Below are 21,629 nucleotides of genomic sequence, written 5' to 3' on the forward strand. Positions count from 1 at the left end.
GTATTTTGCAGCTTTATTCCATTACAAGTGGTGCTAAGATTGCCCAAAAAAGAATTTTAAATTCAGACAGATTTTATTTGCTGTAACTAGGATTGAAGAAATGTGCTAGTTTAGCAGTTTTCTTTATTCTAGTACTCCAATAACAATATTAAATTTCTTTATAGTTTATTACCTGACCTAATATACCTGAAAGTTTCGCACAATCCATCTTTCTTTGCTGAAGAGGCTTGAAATAAAGTGGGAAGTAATGAAGAGGCAACTTACATTAAACACATTGTTTCCTCCAGTTGTCGAAACATTAAAACTGACATTTGCATATAAAGCGGAAATCTGAAGGTGTTAAAAGTGCGTTTTGAATATCTAAAACAGAGATAAATTCAAAGTTGAGATGAGAGCATTATTTTATTCTTCCCTTTTTTCATGTGTGAAATAATGGTGGAATGTTAATGGCATTTACCCTATTTGATAGGAGCCGTAGTTTCCCGGCTCATACATTAAATGAACTTGAACTAATGTATGGGATTTGCAGTATTAGAAGACTGATGACTAAAGAGCCAATATATTAAATGTGTGTAGTGTAGCATCAAAATATTATTACCTCAGCCTGGGAAACAGCTACATAGCATACATTTATGAATTGCAGGTTATTCAGATTTTTACTAAGTTTATGCAAACACTGCAAAATGCAAAAAATTTAGTCTGGGCAGTTAATAATAAGACGTCTTTTGAGGAATGTTTTATTTCCCTATAGTGTACTCCCATAGTTAGCATATTTAATACATGTCTTTGTCATTTGAAAAAGTCATTATCATCCCCTTCATCTGCTACAAAGCTATAGCACCTCTGTCTCAAATCATGTCATATCAGTTTTCAAGTGGAACCATTTTAGGTTTAATTTCAAGTGGAACCTAAATAAAATAAGTCCAAAATCACTTGTACCTGGTGTATAAAATTTCCTTCCATCAATACAGGTCACAACATAGGAATTTTTCAGCTCATACAGCGTGTAAAGTTGATCAAAATATTATCATGTTCTGAGGAGAACTGATATGAATAAATGTAGACAATATATACTTGAAAACAGAAGGTACATGAGATTACATTTTAGTGACTTGGGCTTGACTTCAGATTTACTTTTACTACTTTCTAAAGACAAAGGCCTTGACTCTTCAAGACCAGCGATTTTCTCATCGGTTTAGATGAGTTGAGTCAGATGCTCCTGACTCATGAAGAGCTGCATGCCTCTTCATTAACTTGGAGTATCAGATGAGTGACATGCACATCCCTGAATGGAGTAAACTTTCTGGCATACTTAGCAGCACAGCCAAAGAATTCTAAAGAAATAAATATGAAGTGATTGGAATCCCATTATCCTCCAATGCTGTCATGTTCCAGAAATGCAAGCTCCCTTGAGTAGAGTGCTCAGAGATAGAAGGCCATTAGTGCTCAGAGACATGACTGAGGTAAGGAGGGCTGAAACCCAACCATCACTGAACAAAACACACAAGTGGAATCATTGTGACTGGACTAAGAAATATCTGCAGATTTTTCAAAGATGTATGGACTGATGAGATGTGAATGACTTTTGATGGACCAGATAGATGAGCTTGTGGCTGGATCAGTAACGGGCACAGACCTCCACTCTGATACAGATTCCAACAAGGTGGGAGTGCAGTACAGATATGAGATGGCATTTTTGAAGATTAACTAGTTGGACCTTTTTGGGTAGAATATGAACTCAAAATCAATTCCCAAACTTTCTCAACATATTAGAAGACACTTTCTTCAAGAGTTGGTACAGGAAAAAGTCTGCATTTTTCACGAAAACGATGATTTTTCTGCAGGATCAATCTTCATTGCTTGCTTTATGTCTTCAATGCTTGCCTGGCAGTAAAGGCCTTAAAGTTTAACGAATAATTATATTGTCCCCTCCTCAACTGATCTAAACCCTAATGAGAACTTTTAGTTGAATTATAGCACTGCACACTAAAGCTAGGTTCCCATTGCGTTAATGGGTTAATGCTAACGGAACGCGTTGCATGGCGAAAATGTCGCAATTAACGCCGTGCAACGGGTCCGTTAGCGCACCCATTGACAGCAATGTGTTTTGTGCCTGGAGCGCATCGCTAGCGCATGCCATTTTCGGCATGCGCTAGCGCTGTGCCATTTTCGGCATGCGCTAGCGCTGTGCCGTTCTTTTGTGACGGACCTCGGACGCTGCTTGCAGCGTCCGAGGTGCATCCGAGGTCCGTCCCTCGCTAGCCTAATAGTTGCCCACAAACTATACACACATGGATATTCCACTAGTTATAATATAAACTTATTTTCCTAAATATTCATGTTTCAGATTTATTAACATTTTGGATAGACTGACTGCGCTGTAGTTGTTCAATAACAAAATTAATTATCAAAAATGCAAATTGCCTAATAATTGTGCACACGGTGTATGTTTGAGTGCGATTGAATTTTATTCAAAAATTGCAAAAAGAAATCACAGGATGTTAGGGGTCGAGTTCTCGCCTCTGCCAAGGGGAAATCTCGAGCCATCTCCGCTGCAGTCTCCATTCGTCTCCTGCTGCAGTGGAGCCTGCTCAGCGGAGGCGTCGATCCCAGCGTCTCGCTCAGTCTGACACTGTGCAAAGGGTTACTGCTGCCTTTCCAGCTTCTGCCACTGTAGCCAGTACTGGTCAGCAGCGAGCAGACGTCTTTGGGACTAAGTCCTACTTTTCCCCTTCTGAGCATGCCCAGGGTAAGATCTCTCATTGGAGATCAAGGGTCACATGCTCAGGTACTGCAGCATCTCCCATTGGTCCTCTAGGAAGGTCCTGAAGTTGCTCAAGTTCTGTGGCAGCCTCCCATTGGTCCTTCTGGGAAAGTCCTGTAGTTGCTGCAGCTATAAAAGGTTCGCATGACCGCACGGCCATGCGCTAGTATGAATCTATGTTATGTGCTTTGTGCCCGTGTGGTCTTGTGTGTATGTATTTAGGGCCCCGGCTGAAATAAGCCCATAGAATACCGACACCTCCGCTGAGGAGTTTTGTGTGTATGTATTCAGGGTCCCGGCTGAAATAAGCCCTAGAATACCGGCACCTCCGGTGAGGAGTTTGTGTGTGTGCAAGACCACTGACTGCTATCAGCTCAGCAGTTAGCTGTGTACTCCTGTGAGTCTAACAGGGCACAGTGCTTTCTTTTGTCGGTGTCATATAGTGTCATTTGCTAACAGCAGGTTCCTCCTGCACAGTGGACCCCGGGCTGCAAATGCACCAATAACTTCATCTATTTACTCGGTGCGTTCCGCTAGCCCTAACAGAATACTAGCACCAGGGTCTGGCTAGTAAATGGCAGACGATTAGCGTCTATAGCAGTACATCCAGCAGCTGGAGGGTAGGTTGACGGCTCTAGAATGCACAACCTCAGCTGTAAATTTTGTCGCAGTCGCTGTTCATGCTGCTAGTGTGGCTGCAGCCAGGTTGTCCTCTGCCACTCCTGCTCCGACTTTATTCCATCTCCCGCTTTCAGACAAGTTTGCTGGTGACAGTAAGCAATGTCGGGGATTTGTGAGTCAGTGCTCCATACATCTAGAGCTTCTGGCTGCACGCTTTCCTACGGAACGGGCGAAAGTGGGTTTTATCTTATCCCTTTTGTCGGGCAGGGCGTTGGAGTGGGCAACGCCACTGTGGGAGCGCAATGATCGTGTGGTGCAGAGTGCTCCTCTCTTCCTGGACTCTCTGAAACAGGTCTTTCTTGGACCTCGTGTCACCCACGATACGGCGCTCCAACTGTTGGCAATAACACAGGGTTCGTCCATGGTCAGCCAGTTCGCCATCCAGTTCTGGACTCTGGTCTCAGAGCTGGAGTGGCTGGATAAATTCCTTATTCCGGTGTTCTGGAAAGGACTGGCAGACCATGTGAAGAATGCCTTGGCCACCAGGGAGATTCCCGCCACACTGGAAGAGCTCATTACGATATCTACCCGCATTGACCTCTGTTTTAATGAGCAGAGGTTAGAGCGGACCCAGTGTAGGCAGAGGTTCCAGCTGGCTCCCACCTTCGCTAGACCTCTAGAATCTTCCGTTCTGGCGTCCGACTCCCATGAGGCCATGGAGGTTTCTCGAGTGGGACCTAAGTCCCGGGCCGTACGAGTACCCGTGGTTTGTAATATTTGCCAACAGTTAGGACATTATGCTAATAAATGTCCACAGCGGTCGGGAAAACGATCGCGTCTAGTAACCATTGGAGGTGGTTCACTAGACACAACGGCATTTTCCTCCAAGCTGTCCTTTAAAGGGACAATCACTTTAGGCTCATCCACTTTAACAGTCGAGCTTTGTGTGGACTCAGGAGTAGAGGGGAATTTCATGTCCTCTGAATTTGCTCACCGCCATGCAATACCTCTGGTGATGATTGCCAAACCGGTGACTGTTCGAGTAGTGAATGGGTTGACACTGCCCTCACAAATCACACATCAGACTGTCCCTTTCACATTATCCATGTCCCCTTCCCATCAGGAGATTATTTCCCTTCTTGTCCTTCCCGAGGGAATAGACAAGATTCTGCTGGGAATACCCTGGCTCTGTTTCCACTCCCCACATATTGAGTGGACCTCTGGGAGGATATTGGGTTGGAGTGAATCATGTAAGGGCAGATGTGTGAGGGAGTGCATTCAGGTTACCACTACAGAGATACCCGCAGATCTGCGGGTATCTCTGTAGGGTATCCAGATCTGCGGGTATCTCTGTAGTGGTAACCTGAATGCACTCCCTCACACATCTGCCCTTACATGATTCACTCCAACCCAATATCCTCCCAGAGGTCCACTCAATATGTGGGGAGTGGAAACAGAGCCAGGGTATTCCCAGCAGAATCTTGTCTATTCCCTCGGGAAGGACAAGAAGTGAAATAATCTCCTGATGGGAAGGGGACATGGATAATGTGAAAGGGATAGTCTGATGTGTGATTTGTGAGGGCAGTGTCAACCCATTCACTACTCGAACAGTCACCGGTTTGGCATTCAGGTTACCACTACAGAGATACCCGCAGATCGTACTTCCCTTCCCAAGTGCTATTGGTCCTATGCAGACGTGTTCTCCAAAAAGGCTGTGGAGACCCTTCCACCTCACCGCTCCTATGACTGTCCTATTGATCTCATGCCTGGAGCAGAACCTCCTCTGGGACAGGTCTGTCCCCTCTCTCTCCCGGAAATGGAGGCTATGTCCCAATTCATCCAGGAGAATTTGGCAAGAGGGTTCATTAGGAAGTGCAGAAGAAAAATGGAGAATTACGTCCATGCATAGATTACTGGGGTCTTGATGCCATCATCATTAAGAATAAGTACCCATTGCCCCTGATTTCTGAGCTCTTTGATAGGCTACGGGAAGCAAGGGTATTTACCAAATTAGATCTGCAGGGTGCCTATAACCTGATTCGCATCCGTGAGGGGGACGAATGGAAGACGGCTTTTAATACCAGGGATGGGCACCTATTACGGGCAAATTCCCTCTATGGAAAGTTGGAGAAGTGTATGTTTGAGTAAGAGTCTTTGCCTTTCCTGGACTATATCACCACCGTCCAGGGATTGCCTATGGATCCTGCCAAACTACAGGCTGTGATGGACTGGTAAGGACGTCATTCTCTTAAAGCGGGGCAGCGCTTTATGGGGTTCATTAATTACTATCGCCAGTTCATTCCCCACTTCTCAAATTTGGTAGCACTCACCAAGAAGGGAGCAAATCCTGGACTGAAGATGTCTCCAAAGCTTTCGCTTCTATTAAGTCTCATTTTGCTAGTGCTCCCATCCTACATCGTCCCGATGTTGATAAGCCGTTTATCTTAAAGGTGGATGCTTCATCCGTTGGTGCTGGAGCAGTCCTATTCCAAAAGGATGCTCAAGGTCGGAAGCATCCTTGCTTCTTCTTCTCCAAGACCTTCACACCAGCGGAGAGGAATTATTCCATCGGGGACAGGAAGTTGCTAGCAATGAAGTTGGTCTTCTCGGAGTGGAGACATCTTTTGGAGGGGGCTCGCTTTCCCTTCCAAGTCTTCACTGACCACAAAAATTTGGTATACTTACAAACAGCCCAGCCACTAAATTCTCATCAGGCCAGATGGTTCTTGTTCTTCTCCCAGTTCCACTTCACCCTCCTTTATCTCTCTGGGGAGAAGAACATTCGTGCTGACACTCTCTCTCCGTTGTGTCTTCTTCTGAGGAGGAAGGGGAGTCTCGGCTTATTGTCCCTTCTGAAAGCCTGAGAACGGTAGCTCCGGTTTCGCTAGAGTCAGTGCCTCCGGACAAGACTTTTGTACCTTCTAGTTTGTGAAAGGAGGTTCTCTCTTGGGTTCATTCATCCAGGGTGGGTGGACATTTTGGGACAAATAGGACATCTGAGCTGCTGGCGAGGACGTACTGGTGGCCACATATGGTCCGTGACGTCGAAGATTATATTCGGGCGTGTGTCTCCTGTGCCAAAAATAAGTCTCCTCGACAACGGCCAGCCGGGTTACTTTATCCCTTGCCAGTGGCAGACAGGCCCTGAGAGATGGTCGGGATGGACTTTGTGGTGGGCTTATCCAAGTCTCGTGGCTGCACCTTCATTTGGGTTATCACCGACCATTTTTCTAAAATGGTGCACTTTGTGCCACTTCCACGGCTACCTTCTGCACGGGCCTTGTCAGCGTTGTTTATGAAACACATCTTCCGCCTACGCGGTATTCCAGACAAAATTGTCAGTGACTGGGGTCCCCAGTTTGTGTCTCAGTTCTGGAGAGAGCTTTGTCGTCTTCTCAGCATTGAGTTGAATCTCTCTTCTGCATATCATCCCGAGATGAATGGGTTGGTAGAGAGGGCCAACCAGACCTTGGTCACATATCTGCGACGTTTTGTCTCAGCCAGGCAGGATGACTGGGCATCCTTGCTATCGTGGGCGGAGTTTGCACTGAACAAAGCCATAGCTGACTCCACCGGACAGACCCCATTCCTCCTTAACTATGGTCAGCATCCTCAGGTTCCTGTGCCTATGCCCGTGTCTTCCGCCGGCTCCAGGGGGGCATACTGGGCTGTGGAGGCACGGGATGTTTGGGACCGCACTCAGGAAGCCATTCGGGCCTCCAAGGAGAGAATGAGGTCTGTTATGATTAGGTGGCCTTGGAGCAGCATGAAAACCTTCACTGGAGTAAGTGGTAACTATACTGACCGCAAACCCTGATCTTATCACCGCAACTAGATGTAGCCGTGGGGTGGGCCTAACAACACCTAGACACCTTGACACAGCCGGAGGACTAAATACCCCTAAAGATGGAAATAGGAAAACTATCTTGCCTCAGAGTAGACCCCCAAAGGATAGGCAGCCCCCCACAAATAATGACTGTGAGTTGGAGAGGAAAATACACACGCAGGCAGAAAAAAGGCTTAGCAAAGGAGGCCAATTCTAGCTAAATAGAAAAGGACAGGACAAGATACTAAGCGGTCAGCATAAAAATACTACAAAAATATCCACAGCAGAAAATACAAAACTCCACCATCTAACTAAAGATGTGGAGAGTATATCTGCAACTCCAGAGAATCCAACCAGACTGAGAAAAACAACTGACACAGTCTAAGCTGGACAAATAGAAACAAAAGATCAGCACTGAAAACAAGCACACAGCATATGTGCTTCAGAAAAAGAAACAGACACTTATCTTTGCTGAACTGGCAGTTAAGCAGGAGAGGCCAGGCAGAGATCCAATACTTCCAAAGAAACATTGACAACTGGCAAGGGCTAAAGGATCCTGCACACCTAAATATCCCAGTCAGAATTGTAATCATCCGATACACCTGGCCAGGACTGCGAGTCAGAGACAACAACCACTGGAGGGAACCCAAGAGCAGAATTCACAACAGAGGTCCTTTGCCGATGAACATTGGTGCCACGCTCCGAGCATTGCTGCTGGTGACTTAGTGTGGCTCTCCGCCAGCAACATCAGGTTGCAAGTTGAGTCCTCTAGATTTGCACCTCGCTATTTGAGCCCCTTCAAGGTCCTCGAACAGGTTAACTCTGTGGTCTACCGTCTGGCCCTTTCGCCATGCCTGGGTATCACCAACACCTTTCATGTGTCCCTCTTGAAGCCCGTATACATGTCCCGGTTTCCGAGTCATCTGCCGGGACAACGGGTTCGTCTACGGACGATCATGAGGGGAACGCTAGTTTTGGGTGCAAGGTGGTATGTGGCAAAAATTTAATTTGGTGGACTGGAAGGGTTATGGTCCTGAGGACAGGTCCTGGGAGCCTGCTGAGCACATTCAGGCAATGCAGGTCATTGCTGCCTTCGAGCGTAGCGAGGTCCAAGGGGGGCCATGTTAGGGGTCGAGTTCCCCTCTCTGCACAGGGGGAATCTAAAGCCATCTCCACTGCCATCTCCCATTCGGTTCCTCCTGCAGTGGAGCCTGCTCAGCGGAGGCGTCGGTCCCAGCATCTCGCTCAGTCTGACACTGTGCAAAGGGTTACTGCTGCCTTTCCAGCTTCTGCCATTGTAGCCAGTAGCCATTGTAGCCAGTACTAGTCAGCAGCGAGCAGATGTCTTTGGGACTAAGTCCTACTTTTCCCCTTCTGAGCATGCCCAGGGTAAGATCTCTCATTGGAGATCATAGGTCACATGCTCAGGTACTGCAACAACTCCCATTGGTCCTCTAGGAAGGTCCTCAAGTTGCTCAAGTTCTGTGGCAGCCTCCCATTGGTCCTTCTGGGAAGGTCCTGTAGTTGCTGCAGCTATAAAAGGTTTGCATGACCACACGGCCATGCACTAGTATGAATCTATGTTATGTGCTTTGCGCCAGTGTAGTCTTTTGTGTATGTATTCAGGGTCCCAGCTGAAATAATCCCTAGAATAGCGGCAGTGTGTGTGCAGGACCACTGGCTGCTATCAGCTCAGCAGTTAGCTGTGTACTCCTGTGAGTCTAACAGGGCACAGTGCTTTCTATTATCGGCGACTCTGTGAAGTAACAGGGTTCACTTATACCGTCATATAGTGCCATTTGCAAGCAGCAGGTTACCCCTGCACGGTGGACCCCGGGCTGCGAACGTACCAATAACTTCATCTATATATTCGGTGCTTCCGCTAGCCATAACACAGGATTGATAGACATATTAATTATATTCAAATTCTGAAAAATTGGATGCAGCCTGGCATTTTCCTGTTGAAAATCAGCTCATGGGACACTTTGGAGACAGAGCTTCTAAACCACCCTGATGCTGGGGTCAACAAAAAAGTTATCAGTTAGATCTACGCCAATCTAAACAGGAGATTTGGAAAAATATTACTATAACTTCTATAATGATGTGTCACAAAAATAATTGGTGTACCATTTTACATTTAAACACAACATTGCTTTAGAGATTCACTTTAACAATTATTCAGGCATCATTTAGTCATTCTGATCCATGTGTCCATTTTTCATTTATAATCTATGTCCTCTTTCCATCCAAGAGATTTTGTCTCTTATTCCGCCTTCATTCCCTTCACAGGGCAGTTTTATCATCCCACCTCTTCTGATTAACTGATGGCCATATTAGAAATGACACTTTTACATCAGTTTGATACTTAAAATGATTAGTTTGGATACTTGAAATACAATACTAATTACAGAAATGTCTAAGGATAGACAAACCTCCGCCTGATTTCATTCATCTTCCTGATTCCTCACCATCATTTATACTCCATTTTTTTGCTCTTACATATTCATTGTGTTTCATTTTTAATAATCTCCAATTAGTAAGCATCACTGTCAATTTGTCTGATGTTAGATGAGAATTAAAGTCTTGGCAAGTTGTAGACTTCCCTCAAGTTTATAGCTGCAATATTCAGAGGCAAACTAATAGTCCTCTCTTTGAGTATATACCACTGCTCCTTCCCTTTTGCCATTCTTCAGGGTCACTATTTATGAACAATATTTAGAATTGAGAGTCCTCAGTGGTTGATACCTTTTAATGGCTAACTGAAAAGATGGTAACAAATTGCAAGCTTTCGAGACTACACAGGTCTCTTCATCAGGCAAAGACTAAAATAAATTCTGAAGAATCCCATATTTAAGCACAACATAGCACAGAAAAAAAAACATGGACAAGACAGTTGACATGGGAATTACCATGAGTGATAAACAGTTATGTCCATAAATATTGGACCAGTTCTTAGATAAGGAATGTTTTATTGTCCTCTGATTGGGGACTGGTTCTGTTGACCCCTCATAGTATGAGGGGCAAGTTCCTTAGTTGATGTAAAAAGATAAATATATCGTTGATGTAAAAATAAATCCATGTGACACATTCATTCCTGCACTAAGACTGTCAAAGGTCGTCATCAGTTTATAGTCCCAAACTCTTCTGTCTCTCTTAGATTTGAAGCTACCTTTTAACACAAGTAATTTCATGTCCATAATGTTATGATTTGGGAGACAAAAATGTATTGCCACAGGTAGATACATTCTTTTTTCTCTTATTGTGTGGCAGTGAGAATTCATTCTTGTTCTAAGCTTTTGCCCTGTCTCACCTACATACAGACCCCCAGTTGGACATTTAGTACAAATAATTAGGTACACCACATTAGAAGTGTCGCAGCTGAAAGTATCTGGTATCTTGTAGTCCTGATGTGAATTGGGGATAAATATGTGATTCTTCAGAATTTCTTTTAGTCTTTGCCTGATGAAGAGACCTGTGTAGTCTCGAAAGCTTGCAATTTCTTACCATCTTTTCAGTTAGCCATTAAAAGGTATCAATGACTGCGGACTCTCAATTCTAAATATTTTTCCTTCTACTGGCTACCACGGTACCAAGATATATATCTTTCCTGTATATCTGAACAGGAACACCTTAGTGAAATGCGTGGCAGTAATTACTCTGCATCACCACAGATTACGTTCCCACATGAATATTGTTGAGCAATCAGAAAGACAAACATCTTTGAAGCAAATTCTTGTATATATGTTCTCTTAAAGCATTGGTGTAATTTAACTAACGTGGTGCAGTCTGCAAAGCTGCTGTGTAACCTGTATATTTTTTGAATGTGTGCTGAATGTGTTTTATGTAGAAGGTGTGTGACTGCTGTATGAGTGATGTATGTGCAAAGGTTGTGAGTGGGTGCTGCATGAGAACCCTATATGTAATCCATATGTAACCTATGGATGTTGTCTGTGCTTTGTATAAGTAAAATTTAATTCTACTAAAATATTTTTAAAAATCTGCATTTTTTTTCATTTTTTTAATTTGTATTTTTGAAAATTTGCTTTGCACAGATTCAGGAAAAATTGTGCCCCCACTGCTGTATGGCTCTCTCTGCCTATCACTGTCTTCTCTCCATTCCTCAATGCCACCTCTTTTTACTTCTGTGCCAATCTACATTGTTCAATCAAGACAGAGACATCCGGCCATGACCAGGCCTCTCAGGTCACTTTGCACCATACACGGTTACCTCTGTGGTCTGGTCGCAGCAGAAAATTCCAGCCTAGAACAAACAGGTCAAAGATGTGACCGCTAGAGTTGAGCGAAACGGGTCGGCCACTTTCAGAAGTCGCCGACTTTTGGCAAAGTCCGGTTTCATGAAACCCGACCCCTGTGTGGGGTCGGCCATGAAGTCGGCGATCTTCTGAATCTGGTATCGGAATTCCGATCCCGAGTTCCGATATGTTTGCAATATTCGAAATCGGTATCGGAATCCTTATTTAAGTGTAAAATAAAGAATTAAAATAAAAAATATTGCTATACTCACCCTCTGACGCGCCCTGGTACTAACCGGGAACCTTCCTTCCTTCGAATCAGCGCTTGCAGGACCTTGCGGTGATGTCGCGGTGACGTCGCGGCTTGTGATTGGTCGCGCGGCCGCCCATGTGACCGCTCGCGCGACCAATCACAAGCCGCGACGTCACCGCGACGTCACCGCGAGGTCACGCAAGGTCCTGCAAGCGCTGATTCTTAGGAAGGAAGGCTGCCGGAAAGAAGCAGGGCGCGTCCGAGGGTGAGTATATACCTAATAGGTCCTATAAAAGTAAAAGTCGCTCAACCCTAGTGACCGCTGAAAAAAGAGAACCATATAGCTATCAGCACTTTACACTGCCCGAAGTCCAGTCCTCAGGTTCTCTTCTGTCTGCAGTCATAGCTCTGTTCTCAGAAGTCAGAGGGCATCTCATGTCCATGATATCACGAATCACGATGTGTGACACGCAGTGATTAGGGTTGAGCGAAACGGGTCGAACATTTTCAAAAGTCGCCGACTTTTGGCGAAGTCGAGTTTCATGAAACCCGATCCGACCCCTGTGCGTGGTCGGCCATGCGGTACGCGACTTTCGCGCCAAAGTCGCGTTTCAATGACGCGAAAAGCGCCATTTCTCAGCCAATGAAGGTAAATGCAGAGTGTGGGCAGCGTGATGACATAGGTCCTGGTCCCCACCATCTTAGAGAAGGGCATTGCAGTGATTGGCTTGCTGTCTGCGGCGTCACAGGGGCTATAAAGGGGAGTTCCCGCCGACCGCCATGTTACTGCTGCTGATCTGAGCTTAGGGAGAGGTTGCTGCCGCTTCGTCAGAAGCAGGGATAGCGTTAGGCAGGGTCCATTAACCACAAAACCGCTTGTGCTGTAGCGATTTCCACTGCCCAACACCACCTTCGGTGTGCAGGGACAGTGGAAGCTCCTTTTTTTTTTTTTTTCCTCAGCGCTGTAGCTCATTGGGCTGCCCTAGAAGGCTCCCTGATAGCTGCATTGCTGTGTGTACGCCGCTGTGCAAACCAACTGCTTTTTTCAAAGCACAAATCCTCTTGTTCCTTCCTTTCTGCACAGCTATCTTGTTTGTTTGTCCACACTTTTTATTTAATTTGTGCATCAGTCCACTCCTTATTGCTGCCTGCCATACCTGGCTGAGATTACTGCAGGGAGATAGTAATTGAAGGACAGTTCCTTTTTTTTTTTTTTTTTTTTTTTGTGGGAGATTAAGATTGACATTTCTGCTAGAGTGCCATCTCTGTCTGTGTCATCTCTCACTCAGTGGGCCATAGAAAGCCTATTTATTTTTTTGCTTGATTTGGGTTCCAAAATCTACCAGAAAAAATCACAACATCAATCAGTGGGACAAAAATATTGGCCTCAGGGCTTGTGTGCCACTCCTTACTCCTGTGTGTGCCATCTCTCACTCAGTGGGCCATAGAAAGCCTATTAATTTTTTTGCTTGATTTGGGTTCTAAATTCTACCTGAAAAAATCAATAAATCAATCAGTGGGAGATTAATATTGGCCTTTGGGCTTGTGTGCCAGTCCTAAGCGTGCCATCTCTCTCTCTCTCAGATAGTGGGCCATAGAAAGCCTATTTTTTTATTATTTTATTGGGTTTATAAATTTTCCCTGGAAAAAAAAAAAAGTGGGAGATTAATATTGGCCTCTGGGCTTGTGTGCCAGTCCTGAGCGTGCCATCTCTCTCACAAATAGTGGGCCATAGAAAGCCTATTTATTTTTTTGGTTGATTTGGGTTCATAATTCTACCTGAAAAAATCAATCAATCAATCAGTGGGAGATTAATATTGGCCTTTGGGCTTGTGTGCCAGTCCTAAGCGTGCCATCTCTCTCTCTCAGATAGTGGGCCATAGAAAGCCTATTTATTATTATTTTTTTTATTGGGTTTATAAATTTTCCCTGGAAAAAAAAAAAAAGTGGGAGATTAATATTGGCCTCTGGGCTTGTGTGCCAGTCCTGAGCGTGCCATCTCTCTCACAAATAGTGGGCCATAGAAAGCCTATTTATTTTTTGGGTTGATTTGGGTTCCTAATTCTACCTGAAAAAATCAATCAATCAATCAGTGGGAGAAAAATATTGGCCTCAGGGCTTGTGTGCCACTCCTTACTCCTGTGTGTGCCATCTCTCACTCAGTGGGCCATAGAAAGCCTATTAATTTTTTGCTTGATTTGGGTTCTAAATTCTACCTGAAAAAATCATTAAATCAATCAGTGGGAGATTAATATTGGGCTTTGGGCTTGTGTGCCAGTCCTAAGCGTGCCATCTCTCTCTCTCAGATAGTGGGCCATAGAAAGCCTATTTATTATTTTTTTTTTATTGGGTTTATAAATTTTCCCTGGAAAAAAAAAAAAATGGGAGATTAATATTGGCCTCTGGGCTTGTGTGCCAGTCCTGAGCGTGCCATCTCTCTCACAAATAGTGGGCCATAGAAAGCCTATTAATTTGTTTGCTTGATTTGGGTTCCAAAATCTACCTGAAAAAAATCACTAAATCAATCAGTGGGAGATTAATATTGGCCTCTGGGCTTGTGTGCCACTCCTGACTCCTGTGTGCGTCATCTGTCACTCAGTGGGCCCTAGAAAGCCTATTTTTTGTTTTATTTGTTTTCTAAATTCTCCCTGAAACAATCATTTTATTTTCTTTGGTTTCTAAATTATTCCTGAAAAAAATCATTTTTTTTGTATTTTTTTTTCTCTCAAGTCTCCCTGAAAAAAAAAAAAAAAAAAATCTGTGGGAGATTCATATTGCCCCTTCTGCTTGTGTGCCAGTCTTGACTCCTGGGTGTGCCATCTCTCTCTCTCTCCCCAATTGTGAGCCATAGAAAGCCTATTAATTTTTTTGCTTGATTTGGGTTCCAAAATCTACCAAAAAAAATCACTAAATCAATCAGTGGGAGATTAATATTGGCCTCTGGGCTTGTGTGCCACTCCTGACTCCTGTGTGCGTCATCTGTCACTCAGTGGGCCCTAGAAAGCCTATTTTTTGTTTTATTTGTTTTCTAAATTCTCCCTGAAACAATCATTTTATTTTCTTTGGTTTCTAAATTATTCCTGAAAAAAATCATTTTTTTTGTATTTTTTTTCTCTCAAGTCTCCCTGAAAAAAAAAAAAAAAAAAAAATCTGTGGGAGATTCATATTGCCCCTTCTGCTTGTGTGCCAGTCTTGACTCCTGGGTGTGCCATCTCTCTCTCTCTCCCCAATTGTTGGCCATAGAAAGCCTATTAATTTTTTTGCTTGATTTGGGTTCCAAAATCTACCAAAAAAAATCACTAAATCAATCAGTGGGAGATTAATATTGGCCTCTGGGCTTGTGTGCCACTCCTGACTCCTGTGTGCATCATCTGTCACTCAGTGGGCCCTAGAAAGCCTATTTTTTGTTTTATTTGTTTTCTAAATTCTCCCTGAAACAATCATTTTATTTTCTTTGGTTTCTAAATTATTCCTGAAAAAAATCATTTTTTTTGTATTTTTTTTTCTCTCAAGTCTCCCTGAAAAAAAAAAAAAAAAAATCTGTGGGAGATTCATATTGCCCCTTCTGCTTGTGTGCCAGTCTTGACTCCTGGGTGTGCCATCTCTCTCTCTCTCCCCAATTGTGGGCCATAGAAAGCCTATTAATTTTTTTGCTTGATTTGGGTTCCAAAATCTACCAAAAAAAAATCACTAAATCAATCAGTGGGAGATTAATATTGGCATCTGGGCTTGTGTGCCACTCCTGACTCCTGTGTGCGTCATCTGTCACTCAGTGGGCCCTAGAAAGCCTATTTTTTGTTTTATTTGTTTTCTAAATTCTCCCTGAAACAATCATTTTATTTTCTTTGGTTTCTAAATTATTCCTGAAAAAAATCATTTTTTTGGTATTTTTTTTTCTCTCAAGTCTCCCTGAAAAAAAAAAAAAAAAAAAAAATCTGTGGGAGATTCATATTGCCCCTTCTGCTTGTGTGCCAGTCTTGACTCCTGGGTGTGCCATCTCTCTCTCTCTCCCCAATTGTGGGCCATAGAAAGCCTATTAATTTTTTTGCTTGATTTGGGTTCCAAAATCTACCAAAAAAAATCACTAAATCAATCAGTGGGAGATTAATATTGGCCTCTGGGCTTGTGTGCCACTCCTGACTCCTGTGTGCGTCATCTGTCACTCAGTGGGCCCTAGAAAGCCTATTTTTTGTTTTATTTGTTTTCTAAATTCTCCCTGAAACAATCATTTTATTTTCTTTGGTTTCTAAATTATTCCTGAAAAAAATCATTTTTTTGGTATTTTTTTTTCTCTCAAGTCTCCCTGAAAAAAAAAAAAAAAAATCTGTGGGAGATTCATATTGCCCCTTCTGCTTGTGTGCCAGTCTTGACTCCTGGGTGTGCCATCTCTCTCTCTCTCCCCAATTGTGGGCCATATAAAGCCTATTAATTTTTTTGCTTGATTTGGGTTCCAAAATCTACCAAAAAAAATCACTAAATCAATCAGTGGGAGATTAATATTGGCCTCTGGGCTTGTGTGCCACTCCTGACTCCTGTGTGCATCATCTGTCACTCAGTGGGCCCTAGAAAGCCTATTTTTTGTTTTATTTGTTTTCTAAATTCTCCCTGAAACAATCATTTTATTTTCTTTAGTTTCTAAATTATTCCTGAAAAAAATCATTTTTTTTGTATTTTTTTTTCTCTCAAGTCTCCCTGAAAAAAAAAAAAAAAAAATCTGTGGAAGATTCATATTGCCCCTTCTGCTTGTGTGCCAGTCTTGACTCCTGGGTGTGCCATCTCTCTCTCTCTCTCCCCAATTGTGGGCCATAGAAAGCCTATTAATTTTTTTGCTTGATTTGGGTTCCAAAATCTACCAAAAAAAATAACTAAATCAATCGGTGGGAGATTAATATTGGCCTCTGGGCTTGTGTGCCACTCCTGACTCCTGTGTGCGTCCTCTCTCACTCAGTGGGCCCTACAAAGCCTTTTTTTTTTTTTTTTTTCCTAAATTCTCCCTGAAACAATCATTTCATTTTATTTGTTTTATAAATTCTTCTGTAAAAAATAATTTTTTTTTTATTTTTTTTTTTTCTGAAGTCTCCCTTTTAAAAAAAACAAACACAAATCAGTGGGAGATAAATATTTACATTTGCGCTTCAGTGACAGTCCTGCGTGTGTGCCATCTCATTTGTTGCCAACAACAACAGAGTGTGTAACATTGTGGCTGATTTTCGTTGTGGTCTCACCCACCTGTAAAGGGGTAGCTAAATCATACTGAAGTTATAGCTCACCGTGTAAGTTGTGTGACAGCAACAAATACCGTTCGTTTGTTAACGTTTTTAAAACAATGAGGAAGTCTGGTGGAAGAGGTCGTGGCCGGGGGCGTTCATTGTCAGCTGGTAATGAGGGTAGTGGTAGTGGTGGAGCATCAGCTGGTCGTGGGAAAAAAAATATTGCACCTAAGTCTGGAGCTGTGGAGCCAGGTTCGTCGTCTGGCTACACAAGGCCTCGAATGCTCCCTTTTCTGGGAGTAGGAAAACCGCTTTTAAAGCCGGAGCAGCAAGAGCAAGTTTTGGCTTATCTTGCTGACTCAGCCTCTAGCTCTTTTGCCTCCTCTCGTGAAACTGGTAAATGTCAAAGCAGCGCGTCGTTAGTGGATGTTCACGGTCAGGGACAAGTCGCTTCCTTGTCCTCTTCAGCAAAAACAACAACAGAGAAGAATGCAGCAGGCGACACAACGGGTTACTCCATGGAGCTCTTTACACATACCGTCCCTGGCTTAGAAAGTGAAGCAGTTAACAGTCCATGCCCATTACAAGTTGAATCTGACATGGAGTGCACTGATGCACAGCCACAGCCAGACTACTATCCTGGTCCTTTGACTCAGACCACAACATTGCCATCGCAGGGTGCTGATCAAGAATCAGACCCTGATGAGACTATGTTGCCCCATCACGAACGCTATACCACCGACCGCCACGGTGACACAGACGAAGTTGCACACGAGCTACAAGAAGAGGTAATAGATGACCCAGTTCTTGACCCCGATTGGCAGCCATTGGGTGAACAGGGTGCAGGCGGCAGCAGTTCTGAAGCGGAGGAGGAGGGGCCGCAGCAGGCATCAACATCGCAACAGGTTCCATCTGCCGGGCCCGTATCTTGCCCAAAACGCGTGGCAAAGCTAAAACCTGTTGGAGGACAGCGTGGCCATCTGGTTAAAGCTCAGTCTGCAATGCCTGAAAAGGTATCCGATGCTAGAAAGAGTGCAGTCTGGCATTTTTTTAAACAACATCCAATTGATCAGCGCAAAGTCATCTGTCAAAAATGTTCAACTACCTTAAGCAGAGGACAGAATCTGAAAAGTCTCAATACAAGTTGCATGCATAGACATTTAACCACCATGCATTTGCAAGCCTGGACTAACTACCAAACGTCCCTTAAGGTTGTAGCACCCTCGGCCAATGAAGCTAGTCAGCAACGCAACATCCCTTCCGGCAGTGTAGGGCCACCATTTTCCGCACCACCTGCAGTATCTGTGCAGGTTTCTTTGCCAGGCCAAAGCCGTCAGGGTCAGGGAATCACCAGTTTCGTAGTAGGAAACACTGCATCTAGGGCACCGGTGGCACCAATACCATCTCCCACCGTCTCTCAGTCTGCCATGTCCACCGGCACCCCCGCTAGTTCCACGATCTCCAGCTCTCCAGTCCAGCTCACCCTACATGAGACTATGGTTAGAAAAAGGAAGTACTTAGCCTCGCATCCGCGTACACAGGGTTTGAACGCACACATAGCTAGACTAATCTCGTTAGAGATGATGCCCTACCGGTTAGTTGAAAGCGAAGCTTTCAAAGCCCTGATGGACTACGCTGTACCACGCTACGAGCTACCCAGTCGACACTTTTTTTCCAGAAAAGCCATCCCAGCCCTCCACCAGCATGTTAAAGAGCGCATCGTCCATGCACTCAGGCAATCTGTGAGCACAAAGGTGCACCTGACAACAGATGCATGGACCAGTAGGCATGGCCAGGGACGTTACGTGTCCATCACGGCACACTGGGTAAATGTGGTGGATGCAGGGTCCACAGGGGACAGCAAGTTTGGGACAGTTCTGCCTAGCCCACGGTCTAGGAAACAATTGGCTGTAGCCGTTCGCACCCCCTCCTCCTCCTCTTCGTCCTCCTGCAGAAGCGAGAGCTCGTCCACAGACCGCAGTCGCACAACCACTCCATCCGCAGCTGCCACTGTTGCACACCAGGTCTCCCATTATGGGGCAGCTACTGGCAAACGTCAGCAGGCTGTATTGGCTATGAAGTGTTTGGGCGACAACAGACACACCGCGGAAGTTCTGTCCGAGTTCTTGCAGAAAGAAACGCAGTCGTGGCTGGGCACTGTAGATCTTGAGGCAGGCAAGGTAGTGAGTGATAACGGAAGGAATTTCATGGCTGCCATCTCCCTTTCCCAACTGAAACACATTCCTTGCCTGGCTCACACCTTAAACCTGGTGGTGCAGTGCTTCCTGAAAAGTTATCCGGGGTTATCCGACCTGCTCCTCAAAGTGCGTGGACTTTGCTCACATATCCGCCGTTCGCCCGTACACTCCAGCCGTATGCAGACCTATCAGAGTTCTTTGAACCTTCCCCAGCATCGCCTTATCATAGACGTTGCAACAAGGTGGAACTCAACACTGCACATGCTTCAGAGACTGTGTGAACAGAGGCGGGCTGTTATGTTTTTGTGGGAGGATACACATACACGGGCAGGCAGTAGGATGGCAGACATGGAGTTGTCAGGTGTGCAGTGGTCGAAGATTCAAGACATGTGTCAAGTCCTTCAGTGTTTTGAGGAATGCACACGGCTGGTTAGTGCAGACAACGCCATAATAAGCATGAGCATCCCCCTAATGCGTCTGCTGATGCAAAGTTTGACGCACATAAAGGATCAGGCGTCTGCAGCTGAGGAAGAGGAAAGCCTTGATGACAGTCAGCCATTGTCTGGCCAGGGCAGTGTACAGGACGAGGTAGCGGGCGAAGAGGAGGAGGAGGACGAGGAGGATGATGGGGATGATTATATTTTTAATGAGGAAGCTTTTCCGGGGCCACTGGAAATTGGTGGCGCGGCAAGGCCGGGTTCTGGTTTTTTGAGGGACACAAGTGACGTGGATTTGCCTGAAACTGCCCCTCAACCAAGCACAACCGCAGATTTGAGAACTGGAACTTTGGCCCACATGGCGGATTATGCCTTACGTATCCTCAAAAGGGACACACGCATAACTAAAATGATGAATGATGACGATTACTGGTTGGCCTGCCTCCTTGATCCTCGCTATAAAGGCAAATTGCAAAATATAATGCCACATGAGAACTTGGAACTAATATTAGCAACCAAACAATCAACTCTTGTTGACCGTTTGCTTCTGGCATTCCCTGCACACAGCGCCCGTGATCGTTCTCACACGAGCTGCAGGGGCCAGCAGACCAGAGGTGTTAGAGGGGCAGAAATCAGAAGTGGCGTTGGCCAGAGGGGTTTTCTGACCAGGTTGTGGAGTGATTTTGCTATGACCGCAGACAGGACAGGTACTGCAGCATCAATTCAAAGTGACAGGAGACAACATTTGTCCAGTATGGTTACAAACTATTTTTCATCCCTTATCGATGTTCTCCCTCAACCGTCATTCCCATTTGATTACTGGGCATCAAAATTAGACACCTGGCCAGAATTGGCAGAATATGCATTGCAGGAGCTTGCTTGCCCGGCAGCTAGTGTCCTATCAGAAAGAGTATTCAGTGCTGCAGGTTCAATACTAACAGAAAAAAGGACTCGTCTGGCTACCCAAAATGTAGATGATCTAACCTTCATTAAAATGAACCACAACTGGATTTCGAAATCTTTTGCCCCACCTTGCCCAGCTGACACCTAGCTTTCCTATGAAAAGGTCTTGCCTGTGGACTATTCTGAATGCCTTTTCCAATCTCGTAATTTTCAGCACCTGATTGTCCAGCATACGACATGTTTACACCTCACTAAATGGCCAAACTCCCCACACGGGGCCGTGGTATCGACACTTGGCGACAGCACCCGTGAGAGTGCAGTTTGTCTGAAGAGGTGGGTGAGCCCGCTTTTGGTCGACGGCACTGCCACTGGGTCCCTCCTAGTACAATAAAGTGTCTCTGGCGGTGGTGGTGCGCACCCAACGTCAGACACACCGTTGTAATATGAGGGGCCCTGGGCCTGTACCGCCGGCCACAAGACAGTTTCCCCCCACCCCAGCTCAAACAGTGCTCTACCACTTGCAAAATTATCTCACAGCTCCACCAATGTTTAGTCTATGCGCTGACATCCTTCAATGCCTGCCACTGACAATACCATTGTATTGACATTTTTGTTATGTTACGCCTTCGATGCCTGTCTGTGGTCACTCCTTCCACTAGGCCTCCACTGACCACACCACTGCTGCCCGTGTACCCCTGGAACCAATTTAAAATTGCCTACAGCCATGTGTTATTATTTTAGGCCTTCGATGCCTGTCTGCGGTCACTCCTTCCACTAGGCCTCTACTGACCACACCACTGCTGCCAGTGTACCCCTGGAACCAATTTAAAATTGCCTACAGCCAGCCCAATTTTTTTATTTTAGGCCTTCGATGCCTGTCTGCGGTCCATTCTTTCAACTACTACTACACTGACCAGGGCACTGCTGCCCGTGTACCCCTGGAACCAATTTAAAATTGCCTACAGCCATGTGTTATTATTTTAGGCCTTCGATGCCTGTCTGCGGTCACTCCTTCCACTAGGCCTCCACTGACCACACCACTGCTGCCCGTGTACCCCTGGAACCAATTTAAAATTGCCTACAGCCAGCCCAATTTTTTTATTTTAGGCCTTCGATGCCTGTCTGCGGTCCATTCTTTCAACTACTACTACACTGACCAGGGCA

This window comes from Ranitomeya imitator, chromosome 3, assembly GCF_032444005.1.
Source record: "Ranitomeya imitator isolate aRanImi1 chromosome 3, aRanImi1.pri, whole genome shotgun sequence".
NCBI lineage: Eukaryota > Metazoa > Chordata > Amphibia > Anura > Dendrobatidae > Ranitomeya > Ranitomeya imitator.